The following is a 15,383-nucleotide window of genomic DNA, read 5'->3' as shown; positions in this document are numbered from 1 at the left end:
ACTGTTTTCATTTTCAAACATTGCTATTAGAAAATGAAAATGAACGAATTTTCAAATTTTGAAAAAATATAATCAAAGTTCTTATTTTTATTTTCTACTTTATTTTTAAAAACAAATAATGAAAATCAATTAATTAGCCCAATGATAATCAAAGAAGAAGCAAATGGACTGTAGCCCAGCCCATTATTTTTCCTTAAGTACATCACCAGCATGTTCTAAACACACCCAATTTATTAAATAATTAATTTATTTAAATTGGTTGAGTATTGATGTCATATTTCAAATGTGAGTCACACCAAATGAACCTTACCCTAAATACCAATACTTTTCGCCTAAATTGGTATTGAATATTTATCTCATTAACCCTAATGAGTTAGGTCTACTAGTCAAGAAAATTTGCTTTCTTCATTGATTTCTTAGGTTCGAACCATTGGAGGTCACCTATTATATTTGTGACTTACTTTGAAATATTAGACTTTTAAAGTGTTCAATGGGCTCTGATGATTACTTAAGTTACCTATCATATTTCATACATGATTTAATTGAAGATGGCTTATAAAAGAAATCCTTACGGGGTGTTATTTTGCTGCTTACTTGTTTCAATCCTTTTTATGACAGCTTGTAAGGTCTTGGAGGCCAAAGCTTCGGATGAGTATGGTGATCTGGAACTATGTAAACGAGACTGTGAAAGAGACCACCCAATGTATGATTGTGCTAGATGGTGTTTATTCTTAGTTTGGAAATAGCCTTCTTGCACTTAAAATATTGAATGTATTTAGGGTAATACTACATTTATAACTCAATCTTACAAATTTTCTTTCACAACTCCGACGTGACAGCTTGCACATGGGTCTTGTCTGCTCGCTATGAGTTCTGCCTGCCAAATTACAAACTGACCAATTGCAAGTTGCCATGTTGGGGTTGTGAGAGAAAATTCATAAAATTGGATTGTGAGCCAATCTGTATCCATGTATTTATTTTCTTAGTATTCTAGAGAGACTACTTTACTATATCTCTAAATTTACATGTATTTTTAACATAATTTTTTAAATCAATAGAAAGAATAATAAATTTAAATTCAAGGATAAATTTCCTCTTCGAAAATTTTATTTTATATATCGTAATTATTATTCTTATTCTTGTTGTCAATAAAACTCTAGGTGTCAAAACTCATATTCAAAAAATTGTGTTCCATGTAAGTAAAAACATGATATTTGTGCACGAAAAAACTTGAGGAAGACGAAGATTATAAAATATTTGATAAAATCATTTTAGAAACAATTTTGAGTTAAAATAAAATAAAATAAAATAAAAAACACTTAAATCATGTTTTAGAGAAACATTTGATAAAATGTTTTAGAAAAGAGGAATTTTTTTTTTTTTCCTTTTCAATTAAAGCATTATTTTATTGAGTACAATTTTCTTGTTAATGGTTGAAGCAACATTCTTCATACCTTTTACAAATTAAAATATGATGAGGAAAATGTTTTAAACATGAAAATCCTGATCACGGATTTCTATGTTATATAATATTATTGGTTTGACGTGTAAATGTTATGGTATGCTCAGTGTATGAAAGATGTTGTGCAGAAAGTCTCGAGTAGATAGATCCCTAAATGACATGTAAATATCTCGTGATATAGATCCTATAATCAAGGTCGGTAATTGCACAACTTTCATATTTTATCGAATTTGAGTTTATCTTTAATTCAATCTTGTAAGGTACTATATAAACCCTGTTTTAAGGGGCGACAAAAGTAAGTCATAAAGAACTCAGTAGAAACCGCTATAAAGACAGATTGCTTGTCTCACATATTCAATAATATAACACTAGATGAGGTTTTGAACTATAAGTAATCGAACCACTTTAAAAGTTTTTTTTTATTCTTTAATGTTTTATGTTAATTATTGTACAATCGTCATCGTATCACTCAAGTGAGATCACGCACACATCTTACGTGATTCTAATATTGTTAATCACGTACCTCTGGTTAATGCGATTTCTCGCATCCACAAAACACATTATTAATTTATTTATTTTAGTCATATCATATGTACTCTATGAGTATGCTAACCTAGTAAACTCTCGCTCCTTCTATCATTCATCTATCAAATTTAGTTTAGTTATCTAAAGAATTTTGCCCTCCATATAAATCGTCGAAACTCAATTCAATCAAATCTTAGATCATAATTCAAGAGTTCACATGAAATATAACATTACTTGTTTTTTGACTATGATCGAAAAATTGATAAAAGAAATAACGTTATTCCGATAACTAAAATATAGATTATTGATCCATCATTTTATGTATTCCCTATAAATGCCAAATTTGACTTAAAAAAAATAAAAAAAATAAAATCGAGATTAACGTTTAAGATTGTCACCTTGTGGTAGTTGGTCGATATCAGATATGATGTTGCCAACCGATAGTCACATGGCTCAAAAATGGCATCGAGAGTCACATGTTTGACAATTTTTAATTTATAAATTTCTCAAAAAGAAATATTAAAAAAGATATCTAAGTTTTTCATATATTATGAAGTTAAATTATACCCCTCTAAGGTTTGACTTACTAACAATACTTTTGTTATTTATCTTTGAATGGTTGAATTGTTCGATAAGGCCTCTTGAGATTTTGAGTTCAAATCTCTCCTCGATTGTCAATAGACGTACTCATTGGAGCTTTGATCCGATCAGTAGTTTCAGGGGTTCTGAGAATTAATTGAGTTACGTGTAAGTTGGCCTAGACATCCCTGGTCATCATAAAAAACAAAAAAAAAAAATTGTTTTTGAAATAAAAAAATTAATTTAATATTAGTGAGTTATCAATAAACCATGAAAATGTATACGGTTATGAGTTAATAATTTATTTTAAAGCCTAAGATGTAACGGCATAATTTTAGAAATTATAAAAGATTTTATTATTACATCAAACGTCGAGGAGTTAATTTTAACTCGATATTATGGGCAATGTTAATTCGTTGTTAAAAATGTTTTTCATAATATACAAATGAATTGCAAGTGAATCAAATAATGGCTTGGAACAAAATTTCTTTTACGTATATAAATGATTGAAAATATGTATCGGGTTTTAAACAAGTGGTGAGACTTTTTGATCTAAAATTTTAACCGTGGATCCAATATAATTCAACGGTATAGGAATTGTTGTGATGAGTGATGACAAACAAAAATAACTGCCTTCAAACCCTTTTCTATCCATTGGATTATGAGATATCTACGGCTAAAAAATTGTGTTTTAATTAAGTCAAAATTTTAAATTATAAGATCTCGTCCCTTTAAATAATAACACTTTATTTATAAAAAAAATTAATTACTTATTAATATTTGGTATATTTTGTTTTCCCTTTCACTATCAAACATTTAATTTTTTGAGTAATGTTATATTTATAATCATTTTACATAATTTTTATTATATGTCTGTATAACACAGTTAGATAATTTAGTTTAAAATATTATTATAATTCTTTTACCGACCTTATACTTATTAATTAATTAACTAATTAGTTAATTAATAATTTAATGATACGGATTCAAATGGGTTGGCAACTTGGCATTGGTGATTATTTATTGAATGACTAATCTGTCCTTTACCTTATGGACAAATATCAGAATCCGTCCCTCGATCCTTACCTCATGTGACTCAATCTCTTTAGAGTGAAAATTATATTAGACAAGAGTAGAATCTCTACATTGAATTGTAAATATATATTTTATTTAATAAAATAAATTATGAAATATTAGTATATTAAATTATACCCCAAACTTATTCCATGTTTTAACCTAATTGCTAAATGATTTTCCATTAATAATTAGTAAATATTTTGTTATTAAATCAAATAAATTATGAAATATATATGTTTTTATACGGATGGATAATTGAATATTTAAATGGTGCATTTGTAAACGATTTTTTGTTAATTAAAAACAAATTAAGGAATAATTACAATGGTTTTTTAATTAATTAGTTTTTCCACAAATATGTTTGGCTTATATTTTGGTATTTTTATGAGTAAAAAGTCTAATTTACCCTCTTAATTGTATTTAAAATCAATTATAAAATTATGTTTGGAAAGTAATGATTATTTGTAAAATTGAAGTGGCCTCGCTACAATATATAGGAACTTTTTTCTCTTTTTATTTTTTTTTATGAAGGGGGTGTTTACTGTCAAGTCAATTTACCGCGCATCTCAACTATTTTTCGGGATCCGAACTACCGATTGGGTAAGAACTCAAATAATTACCCTTATGAGTAACCGAATAGAACTCAAACTCAAGATTTATTGAGTAAACACTTAAGAGTCCCTATCAAACCACTCGATCATCTAAATTTAGTTTATAAGGAATTTAGTGGGGTTAGTAATTAGTCTTATTTTATTATTTGAAAATTTTAGAAATATTTGATAGTGAGTGACTTATTTGGTTATTTATTCCACGTTTATATTTATTGGTAAAATTAAATCATTATTACCAATAAAAGAAGATTTTGCTACAATACCATATAGAAAACATTATTGATACATAATTTTTTTAGCAGTAAAAGTTATTCTTCGAACTTACCTATGATTTTGAGAATTGTGAAATAATAATCTTTAAACCATCTTTGGGAAGTCCAGCCATAGAGATTTTTAGTTATATTATAAAAGATCTTGAGTTCAATTTCCCTTTATTACTAATAAGGGTGGTTACTTAGGTTTACCTAATCGTTAACTTTAAGATCTCAAAAAGATTTGTCAAAGTGTGCTAAATTAGTCGAATAACCCCAACAAAAAATAAAATAAAATAAATCTTTAGTCATGAAATTGCCTCTAAAAAGGTTAAATCCTTCAATCCTCTTAAGTAAACTATAATCCATAGATACGATACATCCAACTAATCCTTCATTCATTTTATTTCTCATGGACTAATCCCTCGTTCATTTTTTTCTCTCTGCATTATGTTCCACAAAAAAATCAATTTTAATAATTGAATCCTAAATAATTGATTGTGACTGTATTTTTTTTTTTTTTGAATAATCATAAATTACAAAATAAATTATACCCTCAAAAAATATCCCATTTTATTCTAACCAAATCAACAAAATTTCCCCATCACCAAGGGCACAACCGATCTCCCAACCTGAAGTAGACCCCACTTATAAATAATTATAATCACAAATAGAAATCATAAATAAATAAGAAATAGTAAAAACTCTCCAAATGTAAATTATAAAGTAAATTAAAATAAAAGGAAAATTTGTTGTCTTCAATAATGGTGGGATTGTTAACTTCCATAAACGCTCCAAATGTCTCGCCTTTTTAATCCCACTACCGTCAAGCTTTCTTCTTCTCTTCTCCAATCTTCCTTCTTCTTCTTCTTTTCCTCCTCCAAATCCGTCTTTTTTTCTCTTCCAATTTTGCCGCTTTATCGACCTTTTCCATTTCCAAGCCTCTCCGTTCACCCCCGCCGCCCTTTGTCGCCGCACCATGACTGACCGCCGCCGCCGCCGCTGTCGATACCGGCATGGACGCTGTCCAGAGACGCCTCATGTTCGAAGACGAGTATGCCCTTTTCTCCGTTTTGCGTTTTATCTTCGTTCCATGTCTCGTTGAAAAAAAAAAATGTTCTTTCAATACAGTAAAATATGATTTTTGTTTTAGATAACTATATATTATTTTTGTGTTTCTGGGTTAAATGTTTTTATGTTTTTTATAACAGCTTTTGAAAGCAGTAAAAAAAAACTAATTTTTACTGTTTTTTCATTTTTTTGAACTTTGAACAAAACTATCAGAATATTTGTAAAAGCAGTTTGTTTACAGAGATTTTCATTGTTTTCAGCTATGGATACGAGTTTTTCCATGTTTTTTTTGCCGTAAAAACTGTTTTCAGAAACATGTGATTTTTTCATGAGGGGTTGTAATGTTTTCAAAACCAGTAAAAGACAATTTTTTTGAACTTTTTTTTGTTGGATTTATATTATGTAAATACTATAGCTGGAGATGCGTGTTTCTACTTGAAATGTTTTAGAAAGTAAACAGGTGGAAATTTTTTTAGGAAGCGTTTATTCATAGTTTTTTCATCAGTTTTTCATATTCAAGTTAAAATGTTTTTCAATATTAATAATACTTTTAAATTCCATTGACTTAATTAAATGTTTCAAAAACAGTTTTTTAACAATAATTTTTCTTCTTTTTTTATTCTTAAAACTAAAAGGGTGCTTAAGTTTTCAATTTTATTTAAAATTTTTATCGCGGATGCATATATAAATATATGAATTTTTTAGGTGTATATTGTTTCAGGTAGTTTTAAGTGAGTTTATGGCTATTGCTTTCATACTGTTACAGTAATGTTACTGGACCAAGTGGGCACTTATGAATTTACATTTGGATATTTTGTTTATAAGTTTATCATTGAATGATACAAGTACGATGGTTAATGTTGTATTGGTAATGGTTATTGTGATAAATAGTGATTTTATTTTGTTATTGACCTATTAATGTTACCGGACAGTTAGATCTTCTGTATAAACATAGTAATGTTACCGATAAATCTCCATATTTACAATTTTTTATTTTCATGTGACAAATTATGCTATAGTTGCATAACTTTTTAATAATGGAAAGAAATAGTAGACTATGTTATATGTAAGCTTGCCGGGGATTCTTTCCTTGGTATGATGCCTCAATTTGGTTCTTATTTGAGGTCCTTTTTTTTCTTTTCTGGTTTCTTACAGAATCTATTATGTTCAGTCTGTCTTAATTATATGATTGTTGAGCTTACATACATAGAGAGCTGTAGGCTGCGGTGTTGGCTTCACCGTTGCAACCATATACTGTTTGAGTTTTTGAGACTATCTGTGCAGTTGTGTTTTTGTGAGCGATTGCTCATATATCAGATTGAAATTGATGAGAGTATATGATTTTTATGCTTTTCTTTTGTTATCTTAGTTATATATTTAATTTTTCTCCTGCCTATTATAAAAAAGGATCCCAAGAAAATGAAAACGTCCATACGAGTTTAAGAGAATTAGCATGAAAATAAAATTTTCTTCTACTAAGTACATGGTATATATTCCCAATTTGAGTAGTCTTTGCATATTTGATTATACGTTGTCGGAGGCACTTCGATTTTAGTACAGCCATTTGGCCTTTTTTTTTCTTTCCCGAAACTAAGTTTTCTACTGTTTACCACATGTCACATCATTGCTACACGTATGCTGACCTCTCTGACTCTCTTTGACAGATGCATTTTAGTGGATGAGAATGACCGTGTTGTTGGTCATGAGAACAAATACAACTGTAAGTAAATGTTTAATTGGTCTTCTCTAACGGTTATAATTTTTTCATGTAGTTCTTGATATGTTTCTTATATCCTGTGATGATTCTGGTTTTGGCATATTCTTGATGATCACAACACTAACTGAACTACTGAAAGCATGTTTAATATATGAAAAAAAGATGATTACGGCTCTTCTGTTTTATCTCCTTATATCACATCTTCTTTCTTCTGTAAATGTGAACTGGGAGTGTTTTGCTCTTATATCACTGCTCTTTGGACATCATGCTGCATTCTTCTCTATATAAACACTTGATTCTGATGCATTTAGACTAAATTAATGCTTTCGAAATCTGCAGGTCACCTGATGGAGAAGATTGAATCTTTAAATCTGCTCCATAGAGCTTTCAGTTATTTTTATTTAACTCAAATATGAGTTACTTCCTTCAGGTATGTTTTTGCTATTCCAGCAGGTTAAAATCTTGTGTCAATATTCTTGCATCCCATTATCATATTTTGGAGTCTTATATGACCATTTGGGTGATAATTTTCTTGTTCTTATCTTTGTTATCATGCATAAATCAAAACGCTGACATGATTGTGGGTGAAACTTCTTTAATAGTCAAACAAAGCTAAAAAGTGCTATAAACCTCAGGAATTTTCCGAATCTTTATTTCTTCAGTTTTTGATTAGGAATTAGAAGAGAACAAAAAACCTCCTGTGAATATTTTGTTTGTTACTTTGATTTGTCTTATTTTCACTTTTGATTGGACGCAACGTTCTGCAACGAAAGTGACATTCCCTCTTGTGTGGACAAACACTTGCTGCAGCCATCCTCTTTCCGTGAATCTGAGCTTATTGAGGGATGCTCTTGGTATGTATATTTACATGTTTACGTTCCGTTTTGATCCCCACTTTTATTTCAGTCGCTGTAATTTAGTCGTAATGGGTTTGTCTTCTACTTTCATTTGATTGTTAGGGGTGAGAAATGCCGCACAAGAAGCTTCTGGATGAGCTGGGCATTGTTGCTGAAGATGTGCCGGTCGATCAGTTCACCCCTCTTGGTCGCATACTCTACAGGCACCTTCTGATGGCAAGTGGGCGACATGACCGAATGACCAACTTTGTTCTTGATTTGTTTTACAATTCAATTTGATTCAATGTCTTGTTTTAATCACCAAGAGTTATCGAGAGTTATTGTTTTAATTTCATGTTGTTTGTTATTTGTCTCCTCATTTTGCAGTCGATTACCTGCTTTTCATCGTCCGAGATGTTAAGTCAATCCAAATCCCTGAGTAGCTGATATCAAATATGTAAACCGGGAACAACTGAAGAAACTTCTGAGAAAAGCAGATGCCGGAGAGGAAGGTTTGAAGCTATCACCTTGGTTCAGACTGGTTGTCGACAATTTCTTGTTCAAATGGTGGGATCATCTTGAGAAGGGAACTCTCAGGAAGTGGTAGACATGAAAACCATCCACAAGTTGACCTAAGACCAACAGTCGACCTGGGGCGATGAAATATTATCGCCATACCCTCGCCTTCTCTCCAATAAATTTCCACACTACAGAGCCTATAAGTAATTCCCTTTTGATCATTCTTGTCGTTACCTTACCTTTATTTATACGCAACTTTTAAAAGACTGTTTACCTGTTTACTTGAGGAGCCCAATTTTGGTTTGGAGAAACAGATTGTGATGTTGCTTGTATTTGCACTCTTGTTTTCCTCTAGTGATGTTTTGAAACTTAATTTATAGCCATAAGGAGTATGCTTGATTTCTTTAAGACGCTAAGTATTGTTAAAAGGGTAGTTTTGCAATCTAATCCAAAATGGCCCTGTTTCGGAAGTAAGCAAAGCCATAATAACTTTATACTAAGTGGCCGCAGTTTGGATGAAGATGTTTGCTGAAGCTAAAAAAAAAAAATGCAGGATTGAGCTCAAAACGTGAAATATTTCCCTCTGTTTTAAAACTTGGATCAGACCGGTCGGGCTGGACCTGGCAGCCTCTTCGGTCAAGTGTAGGGCGGTTTTTTGCTGTTTTTCAAACTTGTAGGGATTAATTAATTTTTTGAGGTATCTTTGCAATATTTCAAAATCTTAGGGACTAGCGATTATTGGGCGTTTTTGAAAAAATGAAATTTCAGGCCTAATTTGTGATTTGTTGGGGTATTTTGGTATTATACTAAATTTAAGAACTAATTTAATTTTTTAAAATTATTTTGATTGGTAACGTAACTGATTCACCAGTTGGACCGATCCGTAACTCGGTCCTTTGTTGGGTCTTACATGTGGTCGGATTTAAAAAAAAAAAAAAAAAATGATATATACAGTGGTTGGTTTGAGTTCAGGCTCCACTTTGTTACTGTATGGGAGTAAGAGATCATGGTCCAATCAACCTATCAATCAAGTTACTTAGCATATTGACACCTATGATCTAATGCACGTGTCTGACTGTTATATGCAATAAATATATTATATTTTATGGAAAATTAAAAAAGAAAAAGAAAAGTTCCCAAAAAAAAAAAAAAAAGGTAAAGGTAAAGATAGAAAGCAGATCACATCTAAACAACGAAGCATAAACTGCCAAGCAGGTGAGCGAAAAGCGTAGCCTTTAGGTGTCGGCCCAATTAATAATCAAAAGCCCACGTGAATTTAGATTCTGTTAATCTAAAAATAAGAAGAAAATTAAAAATGATAATTTCATGAGTGTGTTACCTTTTTTTTTTTTTCTCACCTTATTATTCTTCCAACTTAAAAGAAAAACCCGAGTGGATCAAGTCCTGAAAAAATGGGTCTAGTCAGAGAGGGAGTACCTCACAAATTCTAGATATGGAGAGTTATGCACTAACACCGGCCTTATAGGTCCGTTCCAGTTCTCAAAAACCAAAACTGGTATCATGCGGTTTCGACTTTGGTTTCATCGAGGTTTGGGTACTTGGTAGGAATTGAGACTAACTGCAATTTTGTACACTATTGTGATGTATTTGTATCTTTGAGGGTATTTTGTTTTTTTAAAAGTTAGGGGTAATTGAAATTATCCTGGATACCCAGAACTAGAACTAGAACCGGAACCTATGTTTTAGGTTCTATTTCTTATTCTAGGACCAGAACACAGCCATTTCGATTGCAATTCCAATCCAAGGAGGCGACTCGTTCTGTTCTTCTAATTCCTTTGATTTTGGGAAATTATATTTTTAATTTGGAGCTTTTTTTTTTTTAAAGGGTTTTACAATATTTTTAGGGTTGTAATTTGGGATAAGGATGGAGGTAGGAATGGTAACTTTCTAAGGCATTACTCTTTATAATATTTATATCATATTATTTATTTATTAAATTTATTTTATTATTTTATGTGTAATATTAAGATATTTGTATTTAAGATATTTGCTAATTCAATGAACTGAGGTCACTGTGACACCACCCAGGTAGCATCATTAACATCATGCAGCAGCCCATCATATCCTAGTATTAAATATCACATTGCATTATATTCATGTTTCTCACCTTCCACTAAAGCGCGTGGGCAATTTCATTGGGAAATTATTGAGAAACTTTTTTGCCTTTTTTTTTTTTTTTTTGTTTAATAATTACATTTTGATTTCTAAGATTTAGTTTAAATTTTAAAAGTTTATATAATTTATAAGGTTATTAAAAAATTTCTTAATAATATTAAAACCCGTCTAAATATATTAAATAAAAACAAAATATTAATTAAATAAACCCTATCAATAATAGAATCCTTTAATAATAAATGAATATTGAATAAGTTGAGATAAATAAAATAAACTCTTTGATTCTCAATATTTTTTAATTATCTTTTTTATTCAATTAAAATAATCAATTTTTTTTTTTTAAATATAGTATAGGAAATCGAAATGTAATTTTGAAAAATTTTAAAATACTATATCACCATTGTTTTTAATAATAAAAGGTTTAATAACAACAATCCCTCAAGTATAATTAAATAACAAAAATCTCTATGTAGTTATAATAATAACAATAATCCCTTTGTTGTTTAGTTTTTTATGTCAACATAAATAGTAAAGAGACAATATGGTAAATATTCATTAACTCATCACGTTATAAATTCTAACATGATTTACTTTTTTTCTATAAATATAAGATATCTAAGTCGTACAAATAAAGTAAAGAGATCTATTAATTGATAAAAAAAGAAAAAGAAAAGAGATGAATGATGATTCGATTAAGGATAAAATAGAATCCTAAGTCATGAATAGTTATTAGATTAACGATAAAGAAAGGGAATTTTTTATTCAATTCTCTAGCTTAACAACAATAGAATCCTAACGACTTAGTAACAATAGGGAGGTTTATGTTATTCTTAAAGTCATTGATATATGTATGTCAGAATCCAGACACAGGGTAGGAGGGCTCCCACTTCCAAGATGTATTTTTCGCTTTGGACCCTAAAATTTGTACACTTTTGCCTGAAAAGATGCTTCTAGGTAATGAGGGTGTCCTTGTGCTCAGAGGTGAAAAAGTGGCACCACCCGCATTGGGCCTGGGTAATTTGCAAGTCGGGTCAAGCTCATCTCTTTTTCAAAAGGGTCAACCCAGCCTGACGGGTTTTTGTGTGGGTCGGGCTTAGCCAACCCACTAAAAAATTAATTTTTATGCCAAAAAAATTAACCAACCCGACTCGATGGGTTTTTTTTTTTTAAAAAAAAAAATAACTTGTTAGGCTTGCCTAAGTAAGCCCAGCCTGCCCGATTGGGGATACTTGGCTCGCCTTTAAGTCGGGTTGAGCTAGGCTGGGGTTCAATCAGACCGAGCTAGGGCTAACCCGCCTGACCCATCTCATTTTTTTCTCCTCTAATCGTATATATAAACGATCAAATGCTTTGTCTAATCCATCATAAAAAAGAATAAAGTGTAATTTATTTAATTTTCTCTTTTTAAACGTTGACATCAAGCAAGGTTTAAAAAAAACAAACGATTTTCACGCGCTTGACAGCGAAACTCAGACAGATCCGCTTTTCTTATCTCCGCAAATCGTTTCTTAAATCATTTCTTTCACAAATCCAATCTCTTCTCCACTTCTTCCAACTGTACCGCACCGCGCTGCATCTTCAATTCACTCAGTTCAGTTCCACCTGGTTCGCTCTTCGATCCAAGGTAAATTCAATCACCACCGTCCGATCACCTCCGTAATCTCTCACTTATTCCCGATTGATTTGCCTTCCATGATGATGTGAATCTCTTCGTTCTTCATATNTTTATTCTTAAAACAGTAAAAGGGTGCTTAAGTTTTCAATTTTATTTTAAAATTTTATCGCGGATGCATATATAAATATATGAATTTTTTAGGTGTATATTGTTTCAGGTAGTTTTAAGTGAATTTATGGCTATTGCTTTCATACTGTTACAGTAATGTTACTGGACCAAGTGGGCATACTTATGAATTTACATTTGGATATTTTGTTTATAAGTTTATCCTCGAATGTTACAAGTATGACGGTTAATGTTTTATATGGTAAATGGTTATTGTGATAAATAGTGATTTTATTTTGTTATTGACCTATTAATGTTACCGGGACAGTTAGATCTTCTGTATAAAACATAGTAATGTTACCGAATAAATCTCCATATTTACAAGTTTTATTTTCAATGTGACAAATTATGCTATATGTTGCATAACTTTTTAAATAGATATGAAAGAAATAGTTAGACTATGTTATATGTAAGCTTGCCGGGGATTCTTTCCTTAGGTAATGATGCCTCAAATTTGGTTCTTATTTGAGGTCCTTTTTTTTCTTTTCTGGTTTCTTACAGAATCTATATGTTCAGTCTGTCTTAATTTATATGATTGTTGAGAACTTACATACATAGAGAGCTGTAGGTTGTGGTGTTGGCTTCACCGTTGCAACCATTATATCTGTTTGAGTTTTTGAGACTATCTGTGCAGTTGGTTTTTGTGAGCGATTGCTCATATATGCAGATTGAAAATTGAGTGAGAGTATATGATTTTTATGCTTTTCTTTTGTTATCCTTAGTTATATATTTAATTTTTTTCCTGCCTATTATAAAAAAGGATCCCAAGAAAATGAAAACGTCCATACGGAGTTTAAGAGAATTAGCATGAAAATAAAATTTTCTTCTACTAAGTACTTGGATTATATTCTCAATTTGAGTAGTACTTTGCATATTTGATTATACGTTGTCGGAGGCACTTCGATTTTAGTAGAAGCCATTTGGCCTTTTTTTTTTTTTCTTTCCCGGAAACTTAAGTTTTCTACTGTTTACCACATGTCACATCATTGCTACACGTATGCTGACCTCTCATGATCTCTCTTTGACAGATGCATTTTAGTGGATGAGAATGACCGTGTTGTTGGTCATGAGAACAAATACAACTGTAAGTAAATGTTTATATTGGTCTTCTCTAACGGTTATAATTTTTTCATGTAGTTCTTGATATGTTTCTTATATCCTGTGATGATTCTGGTTTGGCATATTCTTGATGATCACAAACTAACTGAACTACTGAAAGCATGTTTAATATATGAAAAAAAGATGATTACGGCTCTTCTGTTTTTATCTCCTTATATCACATCTTCTTTCTTCTGTAAATGTGAACTGGGGAGTGTTTTGCTCTTAATATCACTGCGTCTTTGGACATCATGCTGCATTCTTCTCTATATAAACACTTGATTCTGATGCATTTAGACTAAATTAATGCTTTTGAAATCTGCAGGTCACCTGATGGAGAAGATTGAATCTTTAAATCTGCTCCATAGAGCTTTCAGTGTATTTTTATTTAACTCAAAATATGAGTTACTCCTTCAGGTATGTTTTTGCTATTCCAGCAGGTTAAAATTTTGTGTCAATATTCTTGCATCCCATTATCATATTTTGGAGTCTTATATGACCATTTGGGTGATAATTTTTTGTTCTTATCTTTGTTATCATGCATAAATCAAAACGCTGACATGATTGTGGGTGAAACTTCTTTAATAGTCAAACAAAGCTAAAATGACTGCTATAAACCTCAGGAATTTTCCGAATCTTTTATTTCTTCAGTTTTTGATTAGGAATTAGAAAAGAGAACAAAAAACTCATTTGAATATTTTGTTTGTTACGATGATTTGTCTTATTTTCACTTTTGTTTGGACAGCAACGTTCTGCAACGAAAGTGACATTCCCTCTTGTGTGGACAAACACTTGCTGCAGCCATCCTCTTTACCGTGAATCTGAGCTTATTGATGAGGATGCTCTTGGTATGTATATTTACATGTTTTACGTTCTGTTTTGATCCACTTTATATTCTCAGTCGCTGCAATTTAGTCGTAATGGGTTTGTCTTCTACTTTCATTTGATTGTTAGGGGTGAGAAATGCCGCACAAAGAAAGCTTCTGGATGAGCTGGGCATTGTTGCTGAAGATGTGCCGGTTGATCAGTTCACCCCTCTTGGTCGCATACTCTACAAGGCACCTTCTGATGGCAAGTGGGGCGAGCATGAACGTAATGACCAACTTTATTCTGATTGTTTTACAATTCAATTGATTCAAGGTCTTGTTTAATCACGAGAGTTATCGAGAGTTATTGTTATATTCATGTTGATTGTTTTTGTCTCCTCATTTTGCAGTCGATTACTGCTCTTCATCGTCCGAGATGTTAAAGTCAATCCAAATCCGATGAAGTAGCTGATATCATATGTAACAGGGAACAACTGAAGGAACTTCTGAGAAAAGCAGATGCCGGAGAGGAAGGTTTGAAGTTATCACCTTGGTTCGACTGGTCGTCGACAATTTCTTGTTCAAATGTGGGATCATCTGAGAAGGGAACTCTCAAGGAAGTGGTAGACATGAAAACCATCCACAAGTTGACCTAAGAACTCAAGCAGTCGACCTGGGGTGATGAAATATATCGCCATACCCTCACCTTCCTCCAATAAATTCCACACTACAGAGCTATAAGTAATTCCCTTTCATCATTGTTGTCGTTACCTTATCTTTATTTATATGCAACTTTTTAAAGACTGTTTACCTGTTTTACTTGAGGAGCCCAAATTTTTGTTTGGAGAAACAGATTGTGATGAGCTTGTATTTGCACTCTTGTTTCCTCTAGTGATGTTTTGAAACTTAAATTTA

At 31.4% G+C, this 15,383-nt stretch overlaps 2 pseudogenes; both read left to right on the top strand.

Annotated features, from left to right (window-relative positions):
* Window positions 1–5,370: 5,370 nt before the first annotated feature.
* On the top strand, window positions 5,371–8,937 carry LOC116132913 (annotated as a pseudogene).
* A 4,647-nt stretch (window positions 8,938–13,584) lies between these two features.
* LOC116132921 lies at window positions 13,585–15,383 on the top strand (annotated as a pseudogene).

Source organism: Pistacia vera, unplaced genomic scaffold (genome assembly GCF_008641045.1).
Source record: "Pistacia vera cultivar Batoury unplaced genomic scaffold, PisVer_v2 Contig263, whole genome shotgun sequence".
NCBI lineage: Eukaryota > Viridiplantae > Streptophyta > Magnoliopsida > Sapindales > Anacardiaceae > Pistacia > Pistacia vera.
Note: the sequence above shows the minus strand (reverse complement) of the source record. Positions and strands in the feature narration are given on the sequence as shown.